Source organism: Schistocerca piceifrons, chromosome 5 (genome assembly GCF_021461385.2).
Source record: "Schistocerca piceifrons isolate TAMUIC-IGC-003096 chromosome 5, iqSchPice1.1, whole genome shotgun sequence".
Classification (NCBI taxonomy): domain Eukaryota; kingdom Metazoa; phylum Arthropoda; class Insecta; order Orthoptera; family Acrididae; genus Schistocerca; species Schistocerca piceifrons.
In genome coordinates, this window is record NC_060142.1 from 629,263,897 (window position 1) to 629,291,530 (window position 27,634).

General features: G+C 43.7%; 1 protein-coding gene across 1 annotated transcript in view; it reads right to left on the reverse strand.

The window, feature by feature from the left end:
* The window catches only part of LOC124797879 (CD109 antigen), an 855,659-nt gene that overhangs the window by 658,492 nt on the left and 169,533 nt on the right, over positions 1-27,634 (reverse strand). The gene's annotated exons all lie outside the window — the stretch shown is intronic.

A 27,634-nucleotide genomic window follows, 5' to 3' on the forward strand; every position in this document is an offset into this window, starting at 1 on the left:
CTTACACTTGCGACGTACTTGAACTGACGCACGCAACTTTTTCGCACGTCAGTGCTGAACGCTGGTGGGATATAAAACGGCACGTCATAAAAGAAGAGGAATGAAAGTTCCAGAACTGAAATATATTTCTCGGATCTGAATAAGGTACGAGCTAAGAGATTACCAGATGACTGTAATTAATACCTTCAGTTGCTTCAGTATTCAACAATACGGAGAAACTAAGGTGCATCACACATAACTCGCTCAGAAAAATTATCCTGTGTTTGAGTTAGCAGTTTTCATCACTTTTATTTATAATTATAGTACTATGTCACTTGGGAACGAGAGCATTCTACGCTTTCCGTCTGGTCACCTAAGAACGTGCAGTAGTACAGGAGTTCCGCCGAATATCATTTCATTCTCTTTAAAAATCAAATGACTTTAAGCCATACTGTTTCTCTGCTCGTCTCTTTTTACGTCTGAACTGCAACTGCTCACGTCATTGCAGGTTAGTTGGACCAGCTGGCTGGCCAGTTCTGTCCAAGCTAAATGCGCCGTTAATGATGTTGTCCTGCATTATCGTTCAGTCTATGTGCGTGTAACACAGCATAAAACGTATCGTTATGATCGTACTTGACTGTACTGGACGCAGCTCGACTTCCGCTCCACGTGAATGAAATCCAGTGAGATTCAAGCAAACGCGGAAGAATACATGGGCTCACACTGGTCGCTCTGGAGCACTACAGGTGGTTTAGAACTGGCACCGAGCGGTAATGTTACCCACTGCCGATGACGTAAACCACGGCAGTGAATTGGTATACGTGTAGGCGCGCGCCAATCGAGTGTAACAGAATCAACGCAGTAAAATGTGGTCGACGTGGAGATGTGTGGAGGAAGGTCCATCTCATCTCAGGCAGTTTCCGTACGAACACTGTGAAGCGAACTGCACGGACATTTCAGAGCAGTTACCTCGCAAAAGCCATTGTTCAAAGAGTCACGAAGCTGCGAGTCTTCGATCAGCTAAACACAGAAACAGGACATTAGCTCACAGAAGTACGTACGACACTGTCTCTTGTACCGAAAGGTCTGTACTTGAATCGCGAGTGTGTTATCTGGACCGCAACTTTAAAAAGGAAGGATAAATCCCGTTATTCTTTCATAACTGAACGAATTATGCACTGATGCTATTCTGTGGATGTTTTATTCAATTCCCAATTGGGTTTGTTGCTCGTAATCACTTTTGTTAGGTCAAATAAATTAATTTTAGTTACTTTATTGTAATATGTAAATACAAAACTGACAGTCATAATATCTATAAGGGTGCCGTTTCAGTCTCCAGAACAACATAAGAGTAGTTTTAACAGTACGCTAACTGCAGAATTGGATTTGACCAGATGCCAACTGCTTGTCCAAATACTTGTTCCATAGTCTACCACTAATGCTAACACTGATTCGTGGTTGGGTTGTTTGGGGGAAGAGACCAAACATCGAGGTCATCGGTCTCATCGGATCAGGGAAGGAAGTCGGCCGTGCCCTTTCAAAGGAACCATCCCGGCAATTGCCTGGAGTAATTTAGGGAAATCACGGAAAACCTAAATCAGGATGGCCGGACGCGGGATTGAACCGTCGTCCTCCCGAATGCGAGTCCATTGCGCCAACCACTGCGCCACCTCGCTCGGTGATTCATGGTAATGTCTCATTATACTGACAGGCGAACGGAAACCCCTTACTCCGCTTATAACGGCACCGAACAGAATGCTATCACATTTCAATGCCCATTTTCGTTACTAGTTTGATACGTCCAGTCTTCGTCCAGGAACGCCCGTAATACCTCTTCGCACTAGGCCTTTCAGTTACTGTCTAACTTGGTTTAACTGACTGACTTCTCTTAACATTTCCTTTAAAATAGTGGTTGCTAAATGCAGTGTTAAATTTTCACAAGATTCCAAAAATAGATTTCAATGGCTCTAGCAGGCAGTCAAACCCCTTATACATCAGCAATCCAAGGAATGAAACCCAAGAAGTAGACAGTTCTGTTCTTTGTACTATAAAATATACCATAGCTCGAAATTGGGACAGTCCCATCCCAGATTTAATGATGCGCCTGAACTCACATTTGCAGTGCGCGGAATTAGAGCCAGACGGGTTTTAAAAATGAAGAAACCATCTTGGTCTGGATATTTTCTTTCATTAAAGAGTAACAAAACAATTTTTTCGTAAACTCAACAAAAGGGGAAACGTTTTGAGAATAAAGAATTGAGTTATATGAAGGCCTAGCGGAGGGCTCGTATTGATGCCATTTGTTGTCAATATTTCTCTCTCTCTCTCAAGGAAGAGTAACATACAAGCTTTTAACTGCAGTTTCTGACATTACTCCACGAATGCAAACATTAGTATAGAAGGTGGCCAGACGCCTTAGTACCCATGTATTCAACAATCTGCTAGAGCATATTAAATGTTTTCCGGCCTGGCGAATACAGTGGATTTCAAGAGGCTACACGACTCTGTTGGCTACTTCCCACTGCGTCATCGAAGACCATCTATACAGCTCTAAATTTCCGATAGCATCTGCGTAGTACGGCTTTGTGAGCAACGCATTTAGCAGTCCAAGGTCGCTGCAAGTCCAAGGTCGCCGCAAAAGCTCTACTCTACTGTTTGACTCATAGCTCATCTTTCCCAAGAAGATATTTAGTGCTGTCAAGATTTTTGGTGACGTGGTAAACAAGGGTACTTCCACAATTTGTAAGCTGCTGGTAGTGACCTGACATTCGATACGGACGAATTAATAACGGCAGACAGTTCCGTTTTGGAGTTAGACATGAGAAATGTACAGTTTATAAAACTAGAGGTAATCAAACATCTGCACTAGATCGCTGCTGTACCATCTTCACAGTGTGCATGTGGTGAAATGGAGGACCCAACCATATATCGTTCGGTTACTAAGATCGAAGGGATTCCACACATGCTCTACTAAGAGAAAATCTGACATGTCCTCTGTCAACTGCAATTAATCACGTGTCGCTATTATCGAAGGGGAAGAACCAAGTATGCAGCACCTAAGTTTGACGTCTCAAGCTGCTAGTGTAGCGGATACAATATTATCGTGTGAAACTGTAGACAAGTTGTAAACAGTTTATCATCAGCCATCAGACCCCCCCACTGCTGCGGCAAGGGCTCCTTCTGGTCTTTCTCACGCGCTACACCACGGGCTTAAGATATTCGCAGCTATCTCCTTCGGCGTGTCTTATCCAGTCGTCTATCCACCTTCCCAAAACGCACATCTACGTTGCTCGCGGAGCAATTTTAATTTTTCTAACGGTTTTCGAGAATCTGAAGAGCAACTATCAGCGTCGCAAGACAAAACTGTTAATATACACTCACAGCAAAGTCTTCATTTCAGATAAATTAGGAACTTTATTTTGAAAACGTTAATTAGTACAGTAAGAACATTGCAGACCACCTCCTTACTCTTCTATTTCCTTTGCTGGCTATCAGACAATTTTTTCAAAAGCTCTAAATACAAGTACTCATGAACTATTGTATGACTCCACTGTTAATTTGTACTGTTTTTCAATGTGTTAATTATACATTATACTATCCCTAATATAACGGATTTCCGAAACTATTTACAAGTTCTTCTATTAAGTTCTTCAGTTCCCTGTTGAGGTTTACCTTCACAAGAGGCGACCAGTACAACGACACCAGCAAAACGAATGTTATTCGGACACGTTCCACTGACTCGTATTCTTTCATCATTTGCTCCCGATTAACGATCTCAGAATTTCATTTACAGTAATGAGAATAATTTTGGTAACATGCAACTCGGCTTCTCTTTCACTTCCGACTCCTCTGGTTTTTAAACCGTTTATTTCAATTCTCTCTAATATTAGTCATCACAAAAAGACCACTGAGTGTAAGGGACCACCTCAGTCAAAAATAGCGATATTACTTAGTCACTCGAGTAAATACTATATTTGTAACAACATCTGACACCAACAGCTATTTTGGTAGAGCAACAGAATGTAGACCACTTACTTACTTACTTACTTACTTGTTCGGCATCACAGAGGCATAATTTACAATATTCTTATCACTATATACTAAAAAAGAAAACAATATAATTCTACACTATATTAGATATGTTTTTGAGCCACTCTATGGCTGAGTCACTGAGTCTATGTATGTCCATGAGTTCACCACCATAGCCATACACTTTGCACACTGTATTTCACCGCACTCACATACAGCGCTGTCTGCCAGGCCCCACTTGTTCATCAGGTGTTTACATCTCCCAACACTCGTTCTGACCCGGTTTAGACCACTGTTGGAAGAAGAGGCCCTCAAAATGCAATGTAGCACATGAGTAACGGCGATTTCACGCGCACCTCACCGCTGTAAACTGTTGTTTAGAAATGTAGTTATTACAAGAATGGCAGTAAGTTACAGCAACTCTTTCGCTCACCAAATATGACAGAGTGGGTCACAGTGCTGTAACTGTGTGTTACTGTAACACGAAAATTTGTCAGGGGAATTTCAAAGCAGCAAATATACGCTGACACTGCAGTAATGTTCACAGTCAGGTTTAAAGCACCCACAGGAATCCCCTATGAATATAATATGAAACACGATCGTTGGCCGCCGGCGGCGCGCAGCTGCTCGCTTCACGCATCCGTGACGCAGCCAGGTGGTCAACACTTGGTGCAGCATCAGCGACCCTACACCAATCAACTGCTGCGAGCGTCCCGCAACACCCGCAGCTAACAGCATAGTGTCTAGTCCGCCGCTGAACATGGGTGACGGATAATCAAAGCGAGATGCTCATAAAACAGAGATGTTCCGTCAGACCGAATTCCTGTTGCGACTTGAAATCTCCGTGTCTCCTTACACATCACTTAAAAGTACTCAAAATTCTTTGCTGGTCTGATTCACGTGCTGTAGACAGCAAGGTTGTGCAAACGTGGCTTTCATTTCCGGGGAGGTGTAAAATCTCTTCTGATTTTTATGCGAAACTGTTTACACCAAAACCAAACACCTCGACCAGGTATCCACAAGATGGATTACGCTGTCAACAAGTTTTTGTCATGGAACAGACATTGTTGTAGCTGCATGCGTGAAACAAGAAACGACATTTACACATCAAACGTTTTTGTTGCTGTATTCACTTGTGCAAATACGAGAGTAACGCTTATTGCGCGACGAGCTATCCCAGTTTCCGGTGCAAGGCCCATTTTTCAGGGAAGTAGTTCTATAACGCACTGGTGCTTGGAGTATGTTAAGAAGACTTGGTTCGAGCCTTTTGGAAACACTAAGCAACTACAACCAAGCAGGGAAGTTCGGGCGAAATATGTTGTATGTGGGCGGGTGGGTGTAGGGGGAGGGGAGGGAGCGATGTTTTCCAGGCAGTTAAACTACTGTGGAGCACAGATGACGCGCCGGGTGCTGACTCATACAGCGCAAGGAATTTATGACAGTCGCCGCTTCTGGTTATCGATGCATGCGAACTGTGAACTTCCTGCACCGCAGCCACTTTGTAGAAACGACTAATAACATCGTCAAGAATAACAGAATGCACTGCGGCCTACTGAGCAATGTGGCAAGAGAAGTACTTATCGCCGTTTCCTGCTTCCGCCAGTGGCACTGTATGAGCACATATCAGTGTGTGTGTGTGTGTGTGTGTGTGTGTGTGTGTGTGTGTGTGTGTGTGAACCGCGACAATGGTCTCTTCCAGAACCGGGCCTATTCCATATGTAACCTAGCGAAACAAAGTGATTCCTTGTTTGTACACATCCTTACTTGAAACCTCGATACTTTTCTCAAATTACTTCAGATAACTGTCCAAATAAAATGAAGGAAAAAATTTCCAACACCAAAAACTGAGTAACGTAGAGTAATGAAATTACAGGAATATGTTTGTCCAGGTAACATTGCCGGCCGCGGTGGTCTCGCGGTTCTAGGCGCGCAGTCCGGAACCGCGCGACTGCTACGGTCGCAGGTTCGAGTCCTGCCTCGGGCATGGATGTGTGTGATGTCCTTAGGTTAGTTGGGTTTAAGTAGTTCTAAGTTCTAGGGTACTGATGACCACAGCTGTTAAGTCCCATAGTGCTCAGAGCCATTTGAACCATTTTGAACCAGGTAACATATTCATGTGACTAACATCGCAAGAGCACTTGTTAATGCAAGTGCTAGATATGCCCTTCCAAATGTGTAATGCTGCTACATTAATAACCGGTATAACCGCCAGAGTGCTGAATGCAAGCATGCAAACCTGCATGCACTGTGTTGCACTCGCATTCGGGAGGGCGACGGTTCAATTCCGCGTCCGGCCATCCCGATTTAGGTTTCTCGTGATTTCCCTAAATCGCTCCAGGCAAATGCCGGGATGGTTCCTTTGAAAGGGCACGGCGGACTTCCTTCCCCGTCCTTCCCTAATCCGAAGAGACCGATGACCACGCTGTTTGGTCTCTTCCCCCAAACAACCCAACTCATTGTGTAGCACAAGTGCCGGAAGTCAGCTTTTGGGATGGACTACCATACCTGTTGCGCTTGTTCCGTCAATACAGAGACGGTTAACGCTGTTTGTGGATGACGCAAGAGTTGTCGTCCGATGATGTCCCATATGTGCTAGACTGCAAACAGATGTGGTGATCGAGCAGGCCAAGGCAACATGTCGACACACTGTAGAGCATCTTGGGCTAGAACGGCGGTAAGTGGGCGAGCGTTATATTGTTGGAAAACACCCGCTAGAGTACTGTTCATGAATGGCAGCACGGCAGGTCGAATCACTAGACTGACACACAGTACTACAGTCCAGGTGCGTAGGGTAAGCACGAGAGCGTTCCTGCTGTCATATGAAATCGCACTCCAGACCATAACTCGACGTGTAAGTCCAGTGCATGGCACGCAGACAGGCTGGTTGCAAGTGCTCACCTGCACTCCTTGTAACCAACAAACAGCGAAGCAGAAGCAGCTTTCGTCAGAAAACACAAGAGACCTCCACCCTGCCTTCTAATGAGCTCTCGCTTGACACCACTGAAGATGATAAGTTTGGGGTCAGTAGAACGCACGCTAACGGGCGTCCGGCTCGGAACTATCCATGAAGTAACCGATTTGTAACAGCTTGTTGTCTCTCTGTGGCACCAACTGCTGCTCAAATTGCTGCTGCAGATGCTCTACGATGCGCCAGAGCCCCGTGACGAATAAATGGCCCTCCGTTTGGGCAGTGCCACGTGGCCGTCCGGAGCCCGGTCTTCTTGCTACCGTACATTCCCGTGACCACCCCTGCCGATAATCATGTACAGTGGCTAGATTCCTGACAGGTCTTTCTGGAATATCGCAGAAGGAACATCCAGCTTGTCGTACCCCTATCAGAAGACCTCGTTTAAACTCAGTGAAGTGTCGGTAATGGCGTCTTTGTCGCCTTAAACGCATTCTTGAAAAACATAAACTCATTATTTCCATTCTCAAAGGTAACTCACTCTATGGCCATTACAACGCGTATTGAAAGGGAACCTGATTTCCATCCTCATAGTGGCGCCACTACCGCCACTCTTATGCGACAGGCGCGAGGTTTTAATAAACGTCGTCTTTCAGATGTGGAAACAAACCTACTAGCTTTCACTTATGCCAGATGACTTCTTCTTGGTGTTCTGATTGTTCTTTCTGTGTAGTTCCTCACGCAACGTAGTTTCCACCTTGAATGCCCCAGATGTTTGCCGCACTACGCAACGGAGGGTGCACAGCCAGACGCGGATTGAGGAGGAACTCGATTTGGACTTGAACGATTGCGGCGACACATGCTGAAATCATCGAAGCAGCCCAGGGACAACCTAGATCTGAAGTTTTAATTCATTTACGTCTACGTGATTACTCTGCTATTCGCAATAAAGTACCTGGAAGTGTGCTCGATGAACCACCTCCAAGCTGTCTCTCCACCGTTCCACTCTCGAATGGCGCGCGGGAAAAACGAGCACTTAATTTATTTCTGTGCGAGCCCTGATTTCTTTTATTTTATCGTGATGATCATTTCTCCCTATGTAGGTGGGTGCCAACAGAATATTTCGCAATCAGAGGAGAAAACTGGTGATTGAAATTTCATGAGAAGGTCCCGTCGCAAAGAAATGGTTCAAATGGTTCTGAGCACTATGGGACTTAACATCTGAGGTCATCAGTCCCCCCGAACTTAGAACTACTTAAACCTAAGTAACCTAAGGACATCACACACACCCATGCCCAAGGCAGGATTCGAACCTGCGACCGTATCGGTCGCGCGGTTCCAGACTGACGCGCCTAGAACCGCTCGGCCACTCCGGCCGGCTCGCAAAGAAAACCGCCTTTGTTTTAATGATTGCCACTCCAATTCACGTATCATGTCTGTGGCGTTATCTCCCCTATTACGCGATAATACAAAACGAGCTGTCCTTCTTTGTACTTTTTCAATGTCATCCGTCAGTCCAACCTGATGCGGATCCCACACCGCACAGCAATACTCGAGAATAGGGAGGACAAGTGTGGTTTAAGCACTCTCTCTAGCAGACCTGTTGCACCTTCGAAGTGTTCTGCCAATGAACCGCAGTCTTTGGTTTGCTCCACCCACAACATTATCTGTGTCATCGTTACAATTTAGGTTATTTGTAATTGTAATCCCTAAGTATTTAGTTGAACTTACAGCCTTCAGATTTGTGTGACTTATCGCGTAATCGAAATTGAGTGGATTTCTTTTAGTACTCTTGTGAATAACTTCACATTTTTCTTTATTCAGGGTCAATCGCCACTATCCGCACCATACAGATGTCTTACCTAAATCATTTTGCAATTCGTTTTGGTCATTTGATGACTTTAGAAGACGGTAAATGACAGCATCATCTGCAAACAGTCTAAGACGGCTACTCAGATTGTCTCCTAAGTCGTTAATATAGATCAGTTGTCTCCTATGTCTTTAATATAGATCAGGAACAATAGAGGGCATATAACACTTCCTTGGGAAATGCCGGATATTTCTTCTGTTTTACTCGATGACTTTCCGTCTATTACTACGAACTGCGACCTTTCTGCCAGCAAATCACGAAAGCAGTCGCACAATTGAGGCGATATTCCATAGGCACGCAGTTTGGTTAGTAGACGCTTGTGAAGAGCGGTGTCGAAAGCCTTCTGGAAATCTAAAAATATGGAATCAATTTGACATCCCCTGTAGATAGCACTCATAACTTCATGAGTATAAAGAGCCAGTTGTGTTTCGCAAGAACGATATCTTCTGAATCCGCGCTGACCATGTGTCAATAAATCGTTTTCTACGAGGTACTTCGTAATGTTCGAATACAGTATATGCTCCAAACCCCTACTGAAAATTGGCGTTACTGATATGGGCCTGTAATTCAACGGATGACTCCTACTTCCCTTTTTGGCTATTGGTGTGACTTGAGCAATTTTCCAGTCTCTACGTACGGATCTTTCTGTGAGCGAGTGGTTGTATATAATTGCTAAATATGGAGTTACTGTATCAGGATACACTGAGAGGACCCTGACTCGTATACAATCTGGACCGGTAGCCTTGCCTTTATTAAGTGATTTAAGCTGTTTTGCGACACCGAGGATATTTACTTCTATGGTTTTTCATCTTGCCAGTTGTTCTTTATTGAAATTCAGGAATATTTACTTCGTCTTCTTTGGTGAAGGAGTTTCGAAAAACCGTGTTTAATAACTCTGCTTTAGTTGTACTGTCATCAGTGACTTCACTGTTGTTATCGCGCAGTGAAGGTACTGATTGCGTCTTGCCACTGGTGTGCTTTATGCACCAGAATCTCTTTGGGTTTTCTACCGAATTACGAGACAGTTTCGTTGTGGAAATTATTAAAAGCATCTTGCATTGAAGTACGCGCTGTATTTCGAATTTCTGCAAAACTTTGCCAGTCTTGGGGATTTTGCGTTCTTTTAAATTTGGTATGCATTTTCGCTGTTTCTGCAACAGCGATCTGACCCGTTTTCTGTACCATGGGGGATCAGTACCATCTATATTCCAATATGGCGGCGAGTGAGTGACGTGCGTTAGTTTGGCTCGCAAGTTTACGTGAAATCTGGAGGTGTTTTAAGCAGTTAGGCTAGTCCACATATACTAAAGCCGTATATCTACTGCCAAGTGTCGTATTTTACATCACATACTGTGCACCAATTACACGGAATCGCACTTAAAATGGAAAATCGCCGAACAACGCGCAGTGCAGCCAACTGCCAGGCCGGAGACAACGCAGGCGTGGAGTCTACACTGGGAGCTGCGGCCGCTTCGCCCGGCATCGCCGACATCGCCGCACTCGTGAAGGCTGAGGTGAGTGCCGCGCTGCAGGCTAAGGAGACGCTCGGGCTCGTTGTTCAAACCATCACTGATGCTGTCACTGCAGCAGTGACGGACAAAATACAGAAAACTCTGGAGGCGAATGCGAGCGCGATCCGTGCACTGGACGCATCGTTAAAAGCAAGTGAGGAGAAAGCACGACTGCTCGAACAGAATTTGATTGAGAAGACGGACGAGCTCGAACAATATCAGAGACGCAATAATCTCAGACTGTTCGGCATTCCAGAGAGCAGCAGAGAGAACACAGACGAACAAGTGATAAACCTTGTCCAAGAAAAGCTAGGCGTGCAGGTGACTCTGAGTGACATTGACAGAAGTCATAGAGTGGGTCGTAGGTCGCCAGGTTCTACAAAACCAAGACCTATAATAGTGAAATTTGTGTCCTATAGGAAAAGATCTGAAATCTTCAGAGCAAAGAAGAATCTCGCGAAGTCGGGTCTGACAGTACGTGAGGGTCTGACATCTGAAAGATTAAACATTTTGAAGAGAGCGATTTCGAAATTTGGGCTACAGAATGTATGGACAAATGACGGCAGGATAATGGTTAAGACCGAAAACGGAAAGAGAACAATTTGCAGTGTTAATGAACTCGAAAGCCTGCGCTCTAGAAGCTAAATCAATCTAATCTTGCTGCCACTAACCTGTATGTTTATATTGTTTACACTGTCAACCATAACTTAACTAATGTATTATCAAATTTTTCGTTTCTCCACATAACTATTTTTTTTTATCTCTAATTGTTTTCTAATGTAATTTTGTTATTATTTGTATTATCAACTCTTCGTTTCTCCACATAACTATTTTAATCTATAATTGTTTTCTCATGTAATTTTGTTAATTATTACATAAGGTAGTCTCACTTCCATCTTTAATTAGCAACCCACCATCATACTTTGGTTGTTATCCTCATAAGTGCAATTAATATCACACTCTACCGTTTCTTGCAGATTACTCCCGTTGTGTTTAGCGAAATTCCTTCCCCTGCCGGCCCACGGCTACTTCCAGAACCGTTGCAGACCTCGCTGACCTTGGCCGCAGTTCAAGTTGCCTCCCCGGGGACCCACCCCCTCCCCCCTTCGGCCGCTCTCCTTGCTCAGAACTGGGAGGACACTCCTTCACCCCCTCTCCTTCACACGCATTCCGCATTCCTCATGCCAGACCTTCTTGTCACCGCTAACCACGACCCGCAAACATCTGTCGGCAGTCTCCTCGGGAAATCAACACCCGAACGCACCAAGCTGCATATTGCACATGCAAATGTCCAATCTCTGCCAGCTCACTTCGACGAGTTCAAATATATATTTCAGACTACTGATATACACGTAATACTTTTGTCAGAGACTTGGCTGAAACCAAGTATTCCTACAAATTCCGTAAACCTAGATGGCTATATCTTCCTCAGGCACGACAGATGCAACAGACGAGGGGGCGGAGTAGGGGCGTACATACGCTCTGATTTGTCACCTACTGTACTACACACATCCGACAACAATGTAGATAAACAAGAGGAATATATGTTCATAGAGATCAAATCCCTTAACAGAAAATGCTTAATATGTGTCCTTTACAAACCTCCTAAAGCAGGCGGGTTCGCCTCCTTCGAAACTGCCCTCTCTAGTCTCGAATCGTCATATGAACATGTAATTATAGCAGGTGACACTAACATTAATTTTCTGTGCAATAGTCCTTCCACTGGGAAATTTAAGAGGATGCTTTCTTCCTCAAATATGACGCTACTTCAGTTGGCACCTACTCATCACACGACTACCAGTCACACTTTCATAGATATATTCGCAACGAAATCTCCAAACAGAATAATCCGCACCTCTCAAATATCTGCACCTGGCATGTCGGCCCATGACATCATTTTCATGACGTATTCACTAGAATGTCCTAGAAAAAAACAAAAATTGTCTACATACCGAGACTTCAAACGCATAAATTTGCCTGAACTCGAAACTGAGGCGCAAGAAATAGTTTGGAGGATGACCTCTACTCCCCTCATGGACATAAACGACAAACTCCAAGATTTCACTACCAAAATTACTAAAATATATGACAAATACGCTCCAATAAAGACCAGAAAAGTAAAAAGGAAACCTGCACCTTGGCTGACTGATGAACTAAAACAGCTCATGAATCTCAGAGACGCTGCTCATCGAGCATACAAGATACACCCTACACCTGAAAATCACATTGTATACAAGCAGAAGCGAAACAAAGTCAGTCAAGCGGTGAGAAACGCTAAGCTCAGGCATGCCCGTACATTAGCTGACAACAGATGTAGACCAGCTATCCTGTGGAAAAATCTCCGTAGTCTCGGTTTAGGCAAAATAAAAGTTGCAGAAAATCCCATGGTCCCAGCTGAAGAACTAAACCGATTCTTCACATTACCTGCAACCACAATTGAACCGCAAAAAAAAACAGAGAATCATTGATTACTTCATGGGGATGAACGACTGTAGCAAAGAAAAATTCTATCTACGGCACGTCACTTGCAATACTGTCAAGAAAGCAATAATGCGGATTAGATCAGCATCTACCGGACATGATGGCATCACTATCCAGATGGTAAAACTTATTATTGATCAACTACTGCCCTCTATAACAGACATTTTCAACGACTCATTAATCACAAGTGTTTTCCCTGAGGCCTGGAAACTGGGACAAATTAAGCCACTGCCTAAAAAGGACATCGCCACAGCACCCTCTGACTACCGCCCCATCTGCCTTCTTCCTGCACTATCAAAGGCCTTAGAATATATAGTCCATGACCAGCTCACCAACTACCTAACTACTAACAACCTACTAGACGAATACCAATCAGGTTTCCGTAAACATCGAAGCACAACATCCGCACTGATAAAGGTGACAGATGACCTGAAACTTGCCATGGACAGACAAGAAGCGACTATCATTTGCTTCTTAGATTTCAGCAAAGCATTTGATACTGTCGACTTCGACATCTTACTAGCCAAACTTAGCGGTCTAAATTTCTCACCAAGTGCAGTGCAATGGTTTCGCTCATACATGACGTCTCGTCAGCAACGCGTCCTGTCCGGGAATATAAAATCACAATGGCGGCAGGTAGTGTCAGGCGTTCCCCAAGGTTCAGTACTAGGTCCCATACTCTTCTCTCTGTATGTCAATGATGTGTCATCGGTTCTGACTTATTGCAAATATCATATGTATGCTGATGACCTTCAGTTGTATCTAAGTGCGGAACCAAACAATCTGAAGAAAGCTATTGAAAACTTCAATACTGATCTCGATGCACTATCAAAATGGGCACAGGACTTAGGACTAAAACTAAACCCATCTAAAACCCAAGCGGTACTTGTTGGTCACTCTAAGCTCATTAGCCCAAAACATCGGGAATCCGTACCATCTCTTATCCTAAATGGAACAAATATTAACTTCTCTCCCTCAGCAAAGAGTTTGGGAGTAATAATAGATGAAAATCTAAATTGGACAGAGCACGTAACTGCAGTGTGCAAAAAAGCATCAGCATCCCTTCATGTCCTACAAAAATATAAAAAACTCTTCCCTTTCGATCTGAAAAAGAAATTAGTACAAATGCTTATATTCCCAATCATTGATTACAGCGATATTCTCCTACAAGGCCTCTCTCAGGAAAACTCGCGACGTCTGGAACTGGTCATGAACGCCTGTGTCCGATATATCTGTGACATTCGACTTTTTGATCACATTTCACCAGCATATGCAAAATTGTTCTGGCTGCGTGCAGACAAACGCAGAGACTTCCATACACTCTGTCTCATCTACTGCCTTATAAATGTACACTGTCCCTCATATCTCTCCTCGTCCTTAACGCTTATGTCTGAACAACATGGCAGAAACACACGTTCCCATCATAATAAAATCCTCTCTGTTCCACTGCATCGCTCAGTCGCCTTCTCCAAGTCCTTTACAGTAGCGGGAACCCGACTCTGGAATAACCTCCCTCGGTATGTTAGAGAACTTAAAAACATGTCTAGCTTCAAAAAACAGTTAATGACGTATCTACTTAAGCAACAGTAATGCTTTCCTTTGTACACAAATGCACTTCACCTCATTACTTCCCTCTTTCCCCCTCCTTAAGTCTCCCTCCCCCAAAACTCGCTATACTAGTAAACATCTACCTTACACACCAAGATATTAATGTACATCTGCACAAATCTTCATTACTATTGCCAATTTTTCTCATGTTTATCATTATTATTTTTTTTTACTGTTACTATTATTACTTTTATCATAATTTGTATGTATAGCACCTGTCGTAAAAATACTGCCAGTACTTACTTTATTAGGTCTTAGTCATTATTCTTTATTCATATTGTGACTAGAGTAATCTAACTTTCTTATTTAAAGTATTGTCATGATGTAACTCTGATGTGTGAAATGCTGCATGTGTGAAACACTGGTCCGATGTAAGAGAGGGCCTGATGGCCCTAATCTGATCAGGTTAAATAAATAAATAAATCACTTATTAATTTATGTGGTACATATCTCTCAATTTCTGTCGATACTATCTCTTTGAAGTCATTCCACAACTTTTCTATGCTTAATGATCAGATCGGAAGGAGTGAAAACTGTCTCTTAGGACGGCGTTAAGAGCATTTCTATCAGCTTTTTTAAAAGATATACTTTGCGCTTCTTTTTGATGGTTGTAGGTCTTACCGTATTCAGCCTAGCAACAACTGCCTCGTGGTCGCTAATCCCTGTATTCGTCACGATACTCACTATTTGTAAAGGATTATTTGTTGCTAAGAGGTCAAATACGTTTTCGCAACCGTTTACGCTTCGAGTGGACTCGTGAACTAACTGTTCAAAATAATTTTCTGAGAACACATTCATTACAATTTCGGATGACGTTTTATGCCTGCCACCGGCTTCAAATGTGTAATTTTTCCAGAATATCGAGGGTAGATTGATGTCGCCAGCGACTATAATTGTATGAGTGGGGTACCTATTTGAAATGAGACTCAAGTTTTCTTTGAAATGTTCAGCAACTATATCTTCTGAGTCGGGGAGTCGGTAAAACGATCCTATTAATAGTTTAGTCCGATTGTTAAGTATAACTTCTACCCATACTATTTCGCAGGAACTATCTACTTCAGTTTCACTACAAGGTAAACTACTTCTGACAGCAATAAATACTCTTCCTGAAGATGAGACATAACAAGGAAAAAATATTGCCGATCTGGACTGACTGTCAGTAACAAAGAGATAAATAAAACTTCACCTTAATTTCCGAAAAAACCTTAGCACAACGTGGCACATCGCAGGAACACAAACCTTGTGTAGGAAGCAGTGGTCATTTCGGCACCTTTACTAACAAGTTCAATCTACAGTTGCGTTTTAATTTTTGTACTTCATACATTTCTAGTTTTGGCGTTTGCCATCATCAGAAAATCCCGTGAGTCAACAGCTGATACAATGTATCTCGTCGCATGTGGTTGAAGCAATTGAATACATACCACATGCGACCGGATGCACTGCATCAGATTTTGATGCACGGTATAAAATGGTTCAAATGGCTCTGAGCACTATGCGACTTAACTTCTGAGGTCATCAGTCGCCTAGAACTTAGAACTAATTAAACCTAACTAACCTAAGGACATCACACACATCCATGCCCGAGGCAGGATTCGAACCTGCGACCGTAGCGGTCACGCGGTTCCAGACTGAAGCGCCTTTAACCGCACGGCCACACCGGCCGGCGATGCACGGTATATGATATGATGATTGGAAACACCGAAACTAGAAACGTATGATATATAATTAATAAAACGTAACTTATTAATAAAGTGATTCCTGCATCTTCTTTCGATACATTACGTAGCGGTAACGTTAATCAGGAATTAAAATGAAGCTTTATTCATCTTCTTCCTGCTGACTGGCAATGCTGGTTAGCAATATTTTTTTCGGGCCTGTTGTCATCTAAATTACGGCAGAGAAACGGCGAAACATATCTTACAGGAAGTCTCTGTGGCCAGTTCTTTACACAGGAGAAACGAATGTACACTGCGGTTTAACGACCCGTGGACGCCTCGGTCATACGACACGGACGCACAATCTCAGATTGGAAAAGGAATATTGTCCTTTTTAAAGGAAACACGCCACAATTTGGATCAAGCGATTTCGGAAAACTGCGGAAAACGTAAATCTTGATGGTCGGTAGTAGAAGACTTGAAACCTGCTAAGGTGTTCGTCAACGGCAGAAGTCCAGGTCAAACACACTGTTATACCGTGTTGGCAAACACACACACACACACACACACACACACACACACACACACCGGGGGAGGGAGGGAGGGAGATAGATAGATAGATAGATAGATAGATAGAGAGATTCATTAATGGAATCGTCATACGGGAAAAAAACCTATCTGTGAAATACTAAATCAACACAAGGAAAGGCTTCAGCACGATTTTCACCATTCACATTGTACACAATTTGGTGCAATGGTCAAGACACATGACTCATATTCAAAAGGAACAGGGTTCAGATACTTAGCTGACAATTATTAATTCTGTTTTCTAATTGCTTCCCCAAAGAATGTCGTGTGACTGCCTGTAAGAGTGTTTCAAATGACCTTGATGGGATTTCCAACTCCATCATTTCCACGTCAACAACTAAAACTGTTTTTCTCATTCACCGTCCGCAATACTACCTCGAAAATCTTCATTTCAAGACTTAGCTAATTTCATAAATTAAACACAACACACTGTAGCGACCCAGCCAGGTGTGTGTATATTGGTCTATCACAACATGCCAATCGGTTGTTGCAGCACGTGCCGGTAAAGAACAGAACTGTCGCATATCGGATTCTACTCCACGGGGTGCAGGAACTGCCACTGCACTCAGCTTATGTGACGGTGTGGTGTAGGTTCGCAAGCTCCTTCATTCTTGGTCAGCTTTTCTTCAAGGCGGGTCTGCTAGTTGTCCAGCGACATTCATGTTATAAGGACCTCCTTGTGATCCCAGCTTTGCATGAACGCAACTGTGTCCACAGCACTTAGTTCGTGCAAGATGTGGCGGCACTACATGTCGCTTGCCAACAGCAAGGTTTGCTTCGAGAAACCTTCGGCAACGACCGCATCATCTCCAGGAAATTTCGGGATGTCTGTCCTTCCAGATCCCCTAACCTAAATCCGTATGACTTCCGACTGTGGGGTTATCTGAAAGATGGTGCCCATCATGAATGTATCCGGACACTTCCTGATCTGAAGGATAGCCTACGACGACATATCGCTCTGATCACACGGGATATGCTACGAGCAGCTGCCGTCCTTGCAGTGTTACGAACGCAGCAAGTTGCTGAGTCGGTAGACCATATTGAGAACATGTTGTTGCACCTAATATACGTGCCACAACCACTGTTATCACGTGTTTGATCGTTTCTCCAACTTTCCCGCAGACATACGACGGTATGACTGCTTACAGTGCCATATTTCTACCTGGTGGCACAAAGTGGAACTATTATACAATAAAATTTCGTTAACACGAATCCGAAGAGACCGAAAAATCAGGAGGTCGTGTTAAAAAAAATTCGTGTTAAGTGAAAACATAGATTTTAATAAGTATACATGTACAGCAGTACACTAATGTGCAATACACTACACTATCAATCACGTTATTCTACACTTATAACACTATAAAGTGATTGTAAAATCCAAGTACTCACAAATTATGTAAGTTACTTTCTCGGAAAAATTCGGTCATGGTTCGCTGACGTTCATGGGAACGATAATATTTTGTAATTTCACAACCAATTGCAATGATAGCGTCCGTAAACCCAGCAGTGGCGGCGGACGTTGAAGCGAACCGTTCTAAACAGTCCAAGGCTGTAAACATCCCCTGACGGGTAGGTGGAATGGTATCTGTATTCTCTTCCTCTTCACTTTCTTCTGATGGCCCCTCTTGCACCTCGTTCACAGCTTTTGGCACATCCCATTCCACAGAAGCACATGCGGCAACATCGTCGTCTACACTAATGAATTCTTCGAAACTAATCCCAGGGTTCGCAACGTCCTGCAGAACTGTCCATTCATCAGGTGAAGTGGCATCTTCTAACTCGTGGACATCTTCAGTGTTGCTATGTCTCCAAGCTCTGTTAAAGCACTTACCTATATGATGTGGAGATACTGAGTTCCAGGCTGCTGCGATGGCTTTTATTGCGTCAAGCAGATTCCAGTTTGGGGTTGCACTATTGTTTTCAGCAGCACGAATTGCAGCTGTTACAAGTCCCTTACGATAAGCTCTCTTTATGAGAGATATTATACCTTGGTCCAAAGGCTGAAGGCGGCTTGTGGCCAGTACATCTGCCCAATGTAAGAAGAACATGTCTATTTTGAACAACCATTCGACTGTTGAAACGAAGATGCCACTTGCGAAATGATGTGCCATCGACCTAAGCTTTCTTGTGGTGGGAGTAGATGCAAGGTAAAGTGTCCATATTTATGTTTTTAAAACAACATGTTTTCTCGGATTTACCGATAACCCACGGACGAAACTTCTCACTGCCGTCAGCATTACAGCACAGTACAGCAGTCCCACGTTGTTTGCTTCTTGCTCCCCTGTGACACTTATGACCTTTTATCCCCAGGGTGTGATTTGGAAAAAGATTGTAGAAAAATCCAGTTTCATCCATGTTAAACACATCACACGAGGCATACTTTTCTCTCACTCGGTTGAATTCATGCAACCAGCTGTTCGCACTTTCTTCGTCAACTTTATTTGCTTCACCACAAATTTGTACACATGGAAGTGACTGTCTCTTTTGGAACCGATACAACCAACCAGCAGAGCAATGGAAGTCTTCAACGCCCATATCTTTAACAATATCATTTGCTTTTGACTGAATCACAGGGCCAGGTAAAGGTATGTTAGATGCACGCATATGATTGAACCATTCTAGCAGTAACGTCTCGATGTCATCATACTTGGCGGTACGAAGTCGTTTAGATTTGTTTCCAGAACCTGATGCCGCAGCATTAATAATTTTTTCTCGATTATTAATAATCGTAGATAAAGTAGATTTAGGTATTCCAAACTGCTCTGCAATTGCTGTTTTCTTGATACCACGGTCCACTTCATCTAGAATCTTAAGCTTTAACTGTACATTTAGAGCTGTCTGTTTCCTCTTTGCCATTTTCGCGTGTTACGGTACCGGTTGTAACTAGTTTTTGTTCAGCTACGGCTACAGCTACGACTAACGGAACACCTGTCAAATCTGGCACTGAGTACCTTCCTAAATGCTGCTGCACACATTATTGAATGTCTTACAACGTACAGCATACGCTGACTGTTGAGGTGATAATCGCGGCTACCGACCTACAATACTTTAAAAACGAGTCAACAATAAGTATAATTAGCTTTGTAGATACATTTCCTACATTCATTTCGGAAAAAATTTACGCTATGGAATACTCTAAGGTCGGAAGTTTGTGTTTCAGTGAAATTTAATTACGCTGGGAACTGAAACAGAGTTCGTAATTAGCCTTAACCGAAATTCGTGTTAACAGATAAAACATACCATATGAACTAATGTATTCCTGGCGGGACCAATATAACCGCGAGTTCGTCGTAAGCGAGTTCGCGCTAACGAGGTTATGCTGTATTTTCAGCATGCTCTGCGAGCGCATCGATTATCGAACATACCTACGACGTTTCAGCGTCTGCGATGTTTTACAGAGCGCGGTGCAGCACTCGGAACACCGTCAGTTGAATTACAACTATCCAGTACACATAATTAGTAAGTTCTGCAACGCGTTAGCCGGCCGATGTGACCGAGCGGTTCTAGGCGCTTCAGTGCGGAACCGCGCTGCTGCTACGGTCGCAGGTTCGAATCCTGCCTCAGGCATGGATATGTGTGATGTCCTTAGGTTAGTTAGGTTTAAGTAGTTCTGAGTCCAGGGGAATAATGACCTCAGATGTTAAGTCCCATAGTGCTTAGAGCAATTTGAACCATTTGCAACGCGGTGCTGAAATTCAAGTCCACCAACTCACACCACCTCACGTGAAAAGTCGTGAGGCAAATTATAAATAGATGAAAGGCAAGTGCGGCGTGAATGAAGTACTGGGAGTCCAAATTTTATCCGGGTAGCAAACAGCATCCAAATACACACCCCAAAGCGAAACAATACAGAAAACACAATACCATAATGGCTCCTAACTGTGGGCTCGACAGGGGTCTGCAGACCGTATCCGGTACGCTGGTGGAGTCTACCCCGACTGGTGTTTCCTCTCGCGATCTTTGCTGGCGCTGGGTTCACGTGCGGAGCGCCGCGTGTCAAGAGTCCGGCGCGTATTTGAGAAAGTGTTGCCGAATAACTGCTCAGCGGGGGCATAAAAAGTAGAGGCTGCCTTGGAGCAGCGAAGGCCACGACACCGTCGATTCGTCGTCAGACAAGCACAGGCAGCTGGCAGAGGAGGCGACTTACTGTCTCCACTCCTTACAGACGAGCGACTCAAAAAGACAAACGGGAAGGCACCAACCAGGCGCCACCACCTGAGGAGACGCTGTAAGAGTTAATTTTCTCGATGCAGCCTTTCTTCAAACGCCAAAGTCAGTCAGTGGAAGAGGACCTGGATTTCTAAGAGTACCTGTAACAGATGTACTTATGAGACTAAAAAGCACCGTTATTAGCCCTTGCACTCCACACTCCAAACCTCTTACACCATGTGATCAAAAGTATCCGGACACCCCCAAAAATATATATTTTCCGTATTAGGTGCATTGTGCTTCCACCTACTGCCAGGTGCTCCATATCAGCGACCTCAGTAGTCATTAGACATCGTGAGAGAGCAGAATGCGACGCTCCGCTGAACTTACGGACTTGGAACGTGGTCAGGTGATTGGGTGTCACTTGTGTCATACGTCTGTACGCGAGATTTCCAAACTCCGAAACATCCGTAGGTCCACTGTTTCCGATGTGATAGTAAAGTGGAAACGTCAAGGGACACGCACAGCACAGAAGCGCACACGTCGACCTTGTCTGTTGACTGACAGAGGCCGCCGACAGTTTAAGATGGTCGTAATGTGTAATGGACGTCTATCCACACCATCACACAGGAATTCCAAACTGCATCAGGATCCACTGCAAGTACTATGACAGTTAAGCGGAAGGTGAGAAAACTTGGATTTCATGGTCGAGCGGCTGCTCAAAGGCCACACATCACACCGGTAAATGCCAAACGACGCCTCGCTTGGTGTAAGGCGCGTGAACATTGGACGATTGAAAAGTGGAAGAACGTTGTGTGGAGTGGCGAATCATGGGACACAATGTGGCGATCCGATGGCAGGATATGGGTATGGCGAATGCCCGGTGAACATCATCTGCCAGCGTGTGTAGTGCCAACAGTAAAATTCGAGCCGCTGGTGCTATCGTGTGGTGTGTTTTTCATGGAGGGGGAGTGCACCCCTTGTTGTTTTGCATGGCACTATCACAGCACAGGCCTACATTGATGTTTGAAGCACCTTCTTGCTTCCCACTGTTGAAGAGCAGTTCGGGGGTGGCGATTGCATCTTTCAACACGGCCGAGCACCTGTTCATAATGCACGGCCTGTGGCGGAGTGGTTACACGACAATGACATGCCTGTAATGGACTGGCCTGAACAGAGTCCTGACTTGAATCCTATAGAACACCTTTGTGATGTTTCGGAACGTCGACTTCGAGCCAGGTCTTACCGACCGACATCTATACCTCTCCTCGGCGCAGCACTTCGTGAAGAATGGGCTGCCATTCCCCAAGAAACCTTCCAGCACCTCACTAAACGTGTGCCTGCGGGAGTGAAAGCTATTATCAAGGCTGAAGGTGGGCCAACACCATATTGAATTCCAGCATTACCGACGGAGGGCGCCCCGAATTTTTAAGTCATTTTCTGCCACGTGTCCGGATACTTTTGGTCACATAGTGTATTTGTCAAGGTAGTTTCTGGAACAGAATCTGACTAGCGTCCGCCATTGAACGTCAGTAGTGTTTCACGATTGTCTGTGTTTACCATCATCGTGGTCGAACGCAAACCCTAAACTACCACACCTGCACTTCGATTAAAATGTCTTTCTGCTTGACGTTTCAACCAATCGAGAAGTAGTGGCGTGATGGGAAGCGGGGGTGGGGGGAGGGTGGGGGGGGGAAGGGGGGGGGGGCGGGGAGCTAGCCTCTAGCCAACCGTGGTTGTGTGGTTCTTTCTGGAGCGCCATGTGTTCCCTGTGCTGCCTGTTTTTTGCGTACTCGCAAACCGTGGTCAAGTGGGTCCAACTCAAACCAGCATCCCTGCTCTCCCCTCCCTGGAAACTACATTCTGCCATTAATAATGTTATAATAAAACAGCAATCTCAGTGTTCATGGAGGCTAGCGGCAGAGGAAGAGTCGTCGCAGTGTACGGTGGCCGATGGGCAGTAACAATTTTTGTATTGGTCGCCGAGTCCATTCGTTTATCTGGAAGGGGAGCGTCCATTCATTTGTCTGGAAGGGGATGCCGACACTGTCTGCCACCTTCCAGCCGGTCGGCGATGACAGAATCTAGGCGCACGACCTCCAGTCTTTCTCAAACGGTTTTACAGAAACTATATGAAAAAAAAACATTTTTTGCGTTATTTACTACTTTATATATCAGGCTCATGATGATGCGCCTATCATTTCGTTAATGGTCATACTTGTTGAGATATTTACATCGAAGTAAGGCACTGCGTGAAATTGGAATAAGTTTGCAATAAAAAATAGGCGTCTCTATGACTTTGCGTTTGGTGCATATTACATAAAACGTTAGGCATATGAAATCAACATACTGAATTTTTCATTAGACTTAGGTGGATGTATGTATGTGTCGTCGAGAAAATTGATCTGATGTACCACAGTCATATTTGATCGCGCCGCCCCAGTGGTAAGACCAGAGTGAAATATCCACAACATTTCCCGTATTTCATCAACGGTTTGAGACAACGAAATGAGATTTCGGCAAATCACAGCACGCTAAACTTCATTATCTACCGTGTTATTCCACTAACTACTGCCTTTCTCGATGAAAGAATTTAATTTTTAGGGGCCATCGATAAAACGAGAAAGCTATGGGTTTTCGAACAACATAAGTGAAGACGTTATACGTTTGTTTTGTAGCGATGATGTGCTTTTTCGTAAAATACTGGCCTTACCTCTCCTCTGTTGCTCACTTAGTAAACTTAATAAACCACTGTTTCAGAATGCTCTCGCAACTGCGTCTGCACAAGATCTTAATGAGGTGAGAATGTGTAACTCCACTGTGTTTTGGCAAAAGAAGCGAATCTTATAATGACAACAAGAGAAATGTTTAGTTTGATTCGAAATTCGCCACTCGTGGCACTTCTCTGAAAGTTACAAATGGTTAACAAGTCGGCCGCAAATAAATCGCTCCATTTTTGAGGTCTAAACAAAGCAGAGGTGATAGGTCTTTCTGAATGGTCGCCATACAGTTGTGGGCGTGGAGGGAAACCGCTTAATAATAAAAAAAAAAGAAAAAAGAAAGAAAGAGGCGAGTGTAGGCTTCAGTTTAGAACGGCACTTCCCCTTCAGCGCTCGGAATTTCTCCTGCAGCGTCTGCCTGCAGCCCCAACACCTCCCCACGCGTGCCCTGCCTGCTGTCTGCGAACCTACCGGCCACAAAATACTGCGCGGACTCGAAGCTACTCATTTCTGACATGCTGGCTCCTGCCGCAAACGGAAAAGCACAGAGTGGGCAGAAAACCCAGAAAACAATGGCCCCATGGCTAACAATTACTACTTCTTGTTACATTTTCAGAGCAAACTATATTAAACGAAGTTTGTTTGCGTCTTTTGCATCTAAGTTGAATCATTTGTGTTACCTTTAGACGTTGCAGTATTTATGGAAACTGGAGGAAGGAAAAATCAGACTTCATTATCCTGTCGGCATCTCGAGATCACTTAAAGTCGCGGCGCAAGGTCAACTGGAAGCGATAGTGTAGTGCATTTCTGGCACGACGTTTGCTACCGTGCACAGTGTGTCCGTTCCGGAACCGCGCATGACGTTAGCGCTACGGCTGGAACAGCGGCGTTGTCGCCACCAGGCAGGCACCACCACCGCCAGTGTTCCCTCATTTGCCGCAGCTCCTGCTCGCGGCGCCTGGCTGGGTGCACGTGACTAGTCGCCGCCCCACAGTCTAAGAATACGCCGCCCTCCTTCCTTCCTCTTCACGCTGGCCGTCATATTTCCGGAGTCTCTCTGGCCAACCGTGAACAATGCGGGGGGTGAGAGCAGCCTTTGTCCGCTCTGTGTCTGAAGCCAAATCAGACTTCCGTCAGCGTTGACCGAAAGGAGTTTAGGGCTACATCAGCGTGTTATTAGGAGCAATGAAGACAGTGTTTTTACGATAAACATGCACTTATTGTCCGATATAGCCCCTTTCAGATAACGCAACTTGAGCCAACGTTTTTCCATTCAGTAGAGTGCATCCCTGAAAGACGATTCTGCAAAGTATGCAAAATACCCATCATCTGCCACTAAGGCTCAAAATCATTCATCTTCACAAATTTCTTTAGGTTTCTGAAAAAGAAATAAACAGAGGGTGCTATACTGCAGCGAATAGTTTGTATTTTCTAATAATTAATGACTTCAATACCGGAGTTTCCCACAGTTAAACCACATTTTACTGTCCTGATCAAAGGCAATTTCTTTTTTCTTTTTCAACGACAGCGGTATCTTCTTTCCTCCTTCCTCATCTACTTATGGCTCTAAGCACTATCGGACTTCCCATCTGAGGTCACCAGTCCCCCAGAGTTAGAACTACTTAAACCTAAGGACATCACACACATTCATGCCCGAGGCAGACCTCGAACTTGCGACCGTAGCAGCAGCGCGGTTCCGGACTGAAGCGCCTAGAACCGCTCGGCCACAGCGGCCGGCTCATCTAGTTACGCCAAAAATTTAATTTATGATTCGCCAGTTGTTTTACACTTTCAAATTTAATCAACAACAAAAATCTGTTGTGCATCTAAGAAAACACAGGCCGCCTGTCTTTGGAATGAGTGCACGACTATACATCACTTTGACCTTACTTCCTTTTATGGCGTGAACTGGTGGATATACGTCTCATTTGCAGATGGAAATAGACGCAGAAAATCGGTCGGATCCTTTTAAAACGGTCTTGACATCCATCTTCATTTTATTGTGATAGCTTTCACGAAATTTGACACCCATCACGTTCGTAAAGCTTCCTCATAGTTAATACATTATGTAAAATCAAAGTTACCCTTTCTTATGATCCTTCACTGACAATAACAGACTCAAAGATTCTAAAAAACGGAAGTTCATATGATGATCGACTTTTAAACATAATACTTTGCAGTTGTTGTAAATTAATAAGTAACATTGTTATTGATATATGTAATGTATCATTGGCACACGGAATTATTCCAGAGGGTTTAAAATATGTAACTCATTATTAAACCTCATTATAAAAAAGGTGGCAAGAGGACTCAAATGATTGTCGTCCAGTTTCCTTACTGGCATCTTTTTCCAAAATATTCGAAAAAGTAATGTACTCAAGAGCAGTCTCACATTTAAGTAGAAACAAAGTACTTAACATACCAATGTTTGGGTTCTCGAATGAGAATCCTATTAATACGTTCACTCACCAAACATTGTTACCGTTAAATAATAAAGTATCACCAGTTGGTATTTTCTGTGATCTTTCCGAGGCATTTGATTGAGTGGACATGTTACTTTCTTACAAAAAGTCAAGTTTTATGAGACTGGTGGCTTTACAAACAGCAAGTTTGAATCATACGTAATAAACAGAATGCAAAAGATTCTGCTGAATAATTCAAACGCCGGCCGCGGTGGTCTAGCGGTTCTAGGCGCTCAGTCAGGAACCGCGCGACTGCTACGGTCGCAGGTTCGAATCCTGCCTCGGGCATGGATGTGTGTGATGTCCTTAGGTTAGATAGGTTTAAGTAGTTCTAAGTTCTAGAGGACTTACGACCACAGATGTTGAGTCCCATAGTGCTCAGAGGCATTTGAACCAATAATTCAAACAATTTTAGTGACGGAGGAGAAATCACAAAGACAGTCCGACACAGTTCAATTTTGGATCCACTCCTATTTCTTACATACATGAATGGCCTTACACTCAACATACATGAAGAAAATTTGTACATTTTGCAAGTGATACTGGTGTTATGATAAATCGCTCTAGAGAGAAAGCTGCAGAAGAAATTGTTAAGTCATATTTTTCAAAGAATTATTAAGTGGTTCTCCAAAAATGGACTCTCCCTAAATTTCGGAAAGAACACCCCCCCCCCCCCACACACACACACACTACATTCAGTTCAGTACAACAAATAGTGTCATTGCAACAATCGATGTAGCACACGAACAGGAATCAGGAAATGGGTAGAATGCTCCAAATTTTTGGATGTACATATTGACGAAAACTTGAAGCTTGTAATGGTTCTTTACTTACGTGACCATTACGGCACTCCAACCCCAGTTCTCGATACCAGTAACATCGCACTACTTTTCTGCGAAGTAACAGACATATTTTTGTGACAATATGCACATTTCGTTTTATTAATGTATAGGTACTCCGATGTATCGATATATTACAGTGATATGTTTCTTGTGTGTATTCACTTCTGTGAGATTGTCATAATCTTTGACTTACTTGTAACCGTTTTGGCGCGAATGCGCACAGAGCAGTCTCTGTTTCACTTTGCAGAAGTTAAGTTGTTATTTCGCTTTGTAGAAGAACAGTCAAGTCTTGTGTTTGGTTAAAGTGGAAATTAAATATATGAAGATTGATACAAAACTGCTTTCTTGATGATGTGACAATTAAGAAGAAGTATATGTGAATTTACAAGAAGTTTAATAAAAATGTGGATCGTGAACACCAAGTCAAAAATTATGTCTACCATACCATTGTTCTGATCATTGTTTGATCATTAAGAATTTCCTGAAAAACGCATTTGTTAGGTCTTCAAATATAGCTAAAATACAGATCTGGACCTTCTAGCAGTCAAAGTGGAATCACCCTAGAATCAACAAGATGAGCCATAACGACGAAATCTACGTGGGAATCCATTCAAGATAAGTGCCAAAATTAATACCGTTTTTACAGTGACTTCATTATTTCCATTCTGACGATACCATCCACAGTCAATAACTTTGTTGTCCGATAAAGTGAACATATGCTTCGTGAGCAACATTATTAATCTGATTTCTAACCTACTTTGCAAGTGGTGGTATTGTTAGAAGCTCAAACAATTAAGTTGTGATGCTATTGCTGTTCGTATCATTGTCGGTCTTG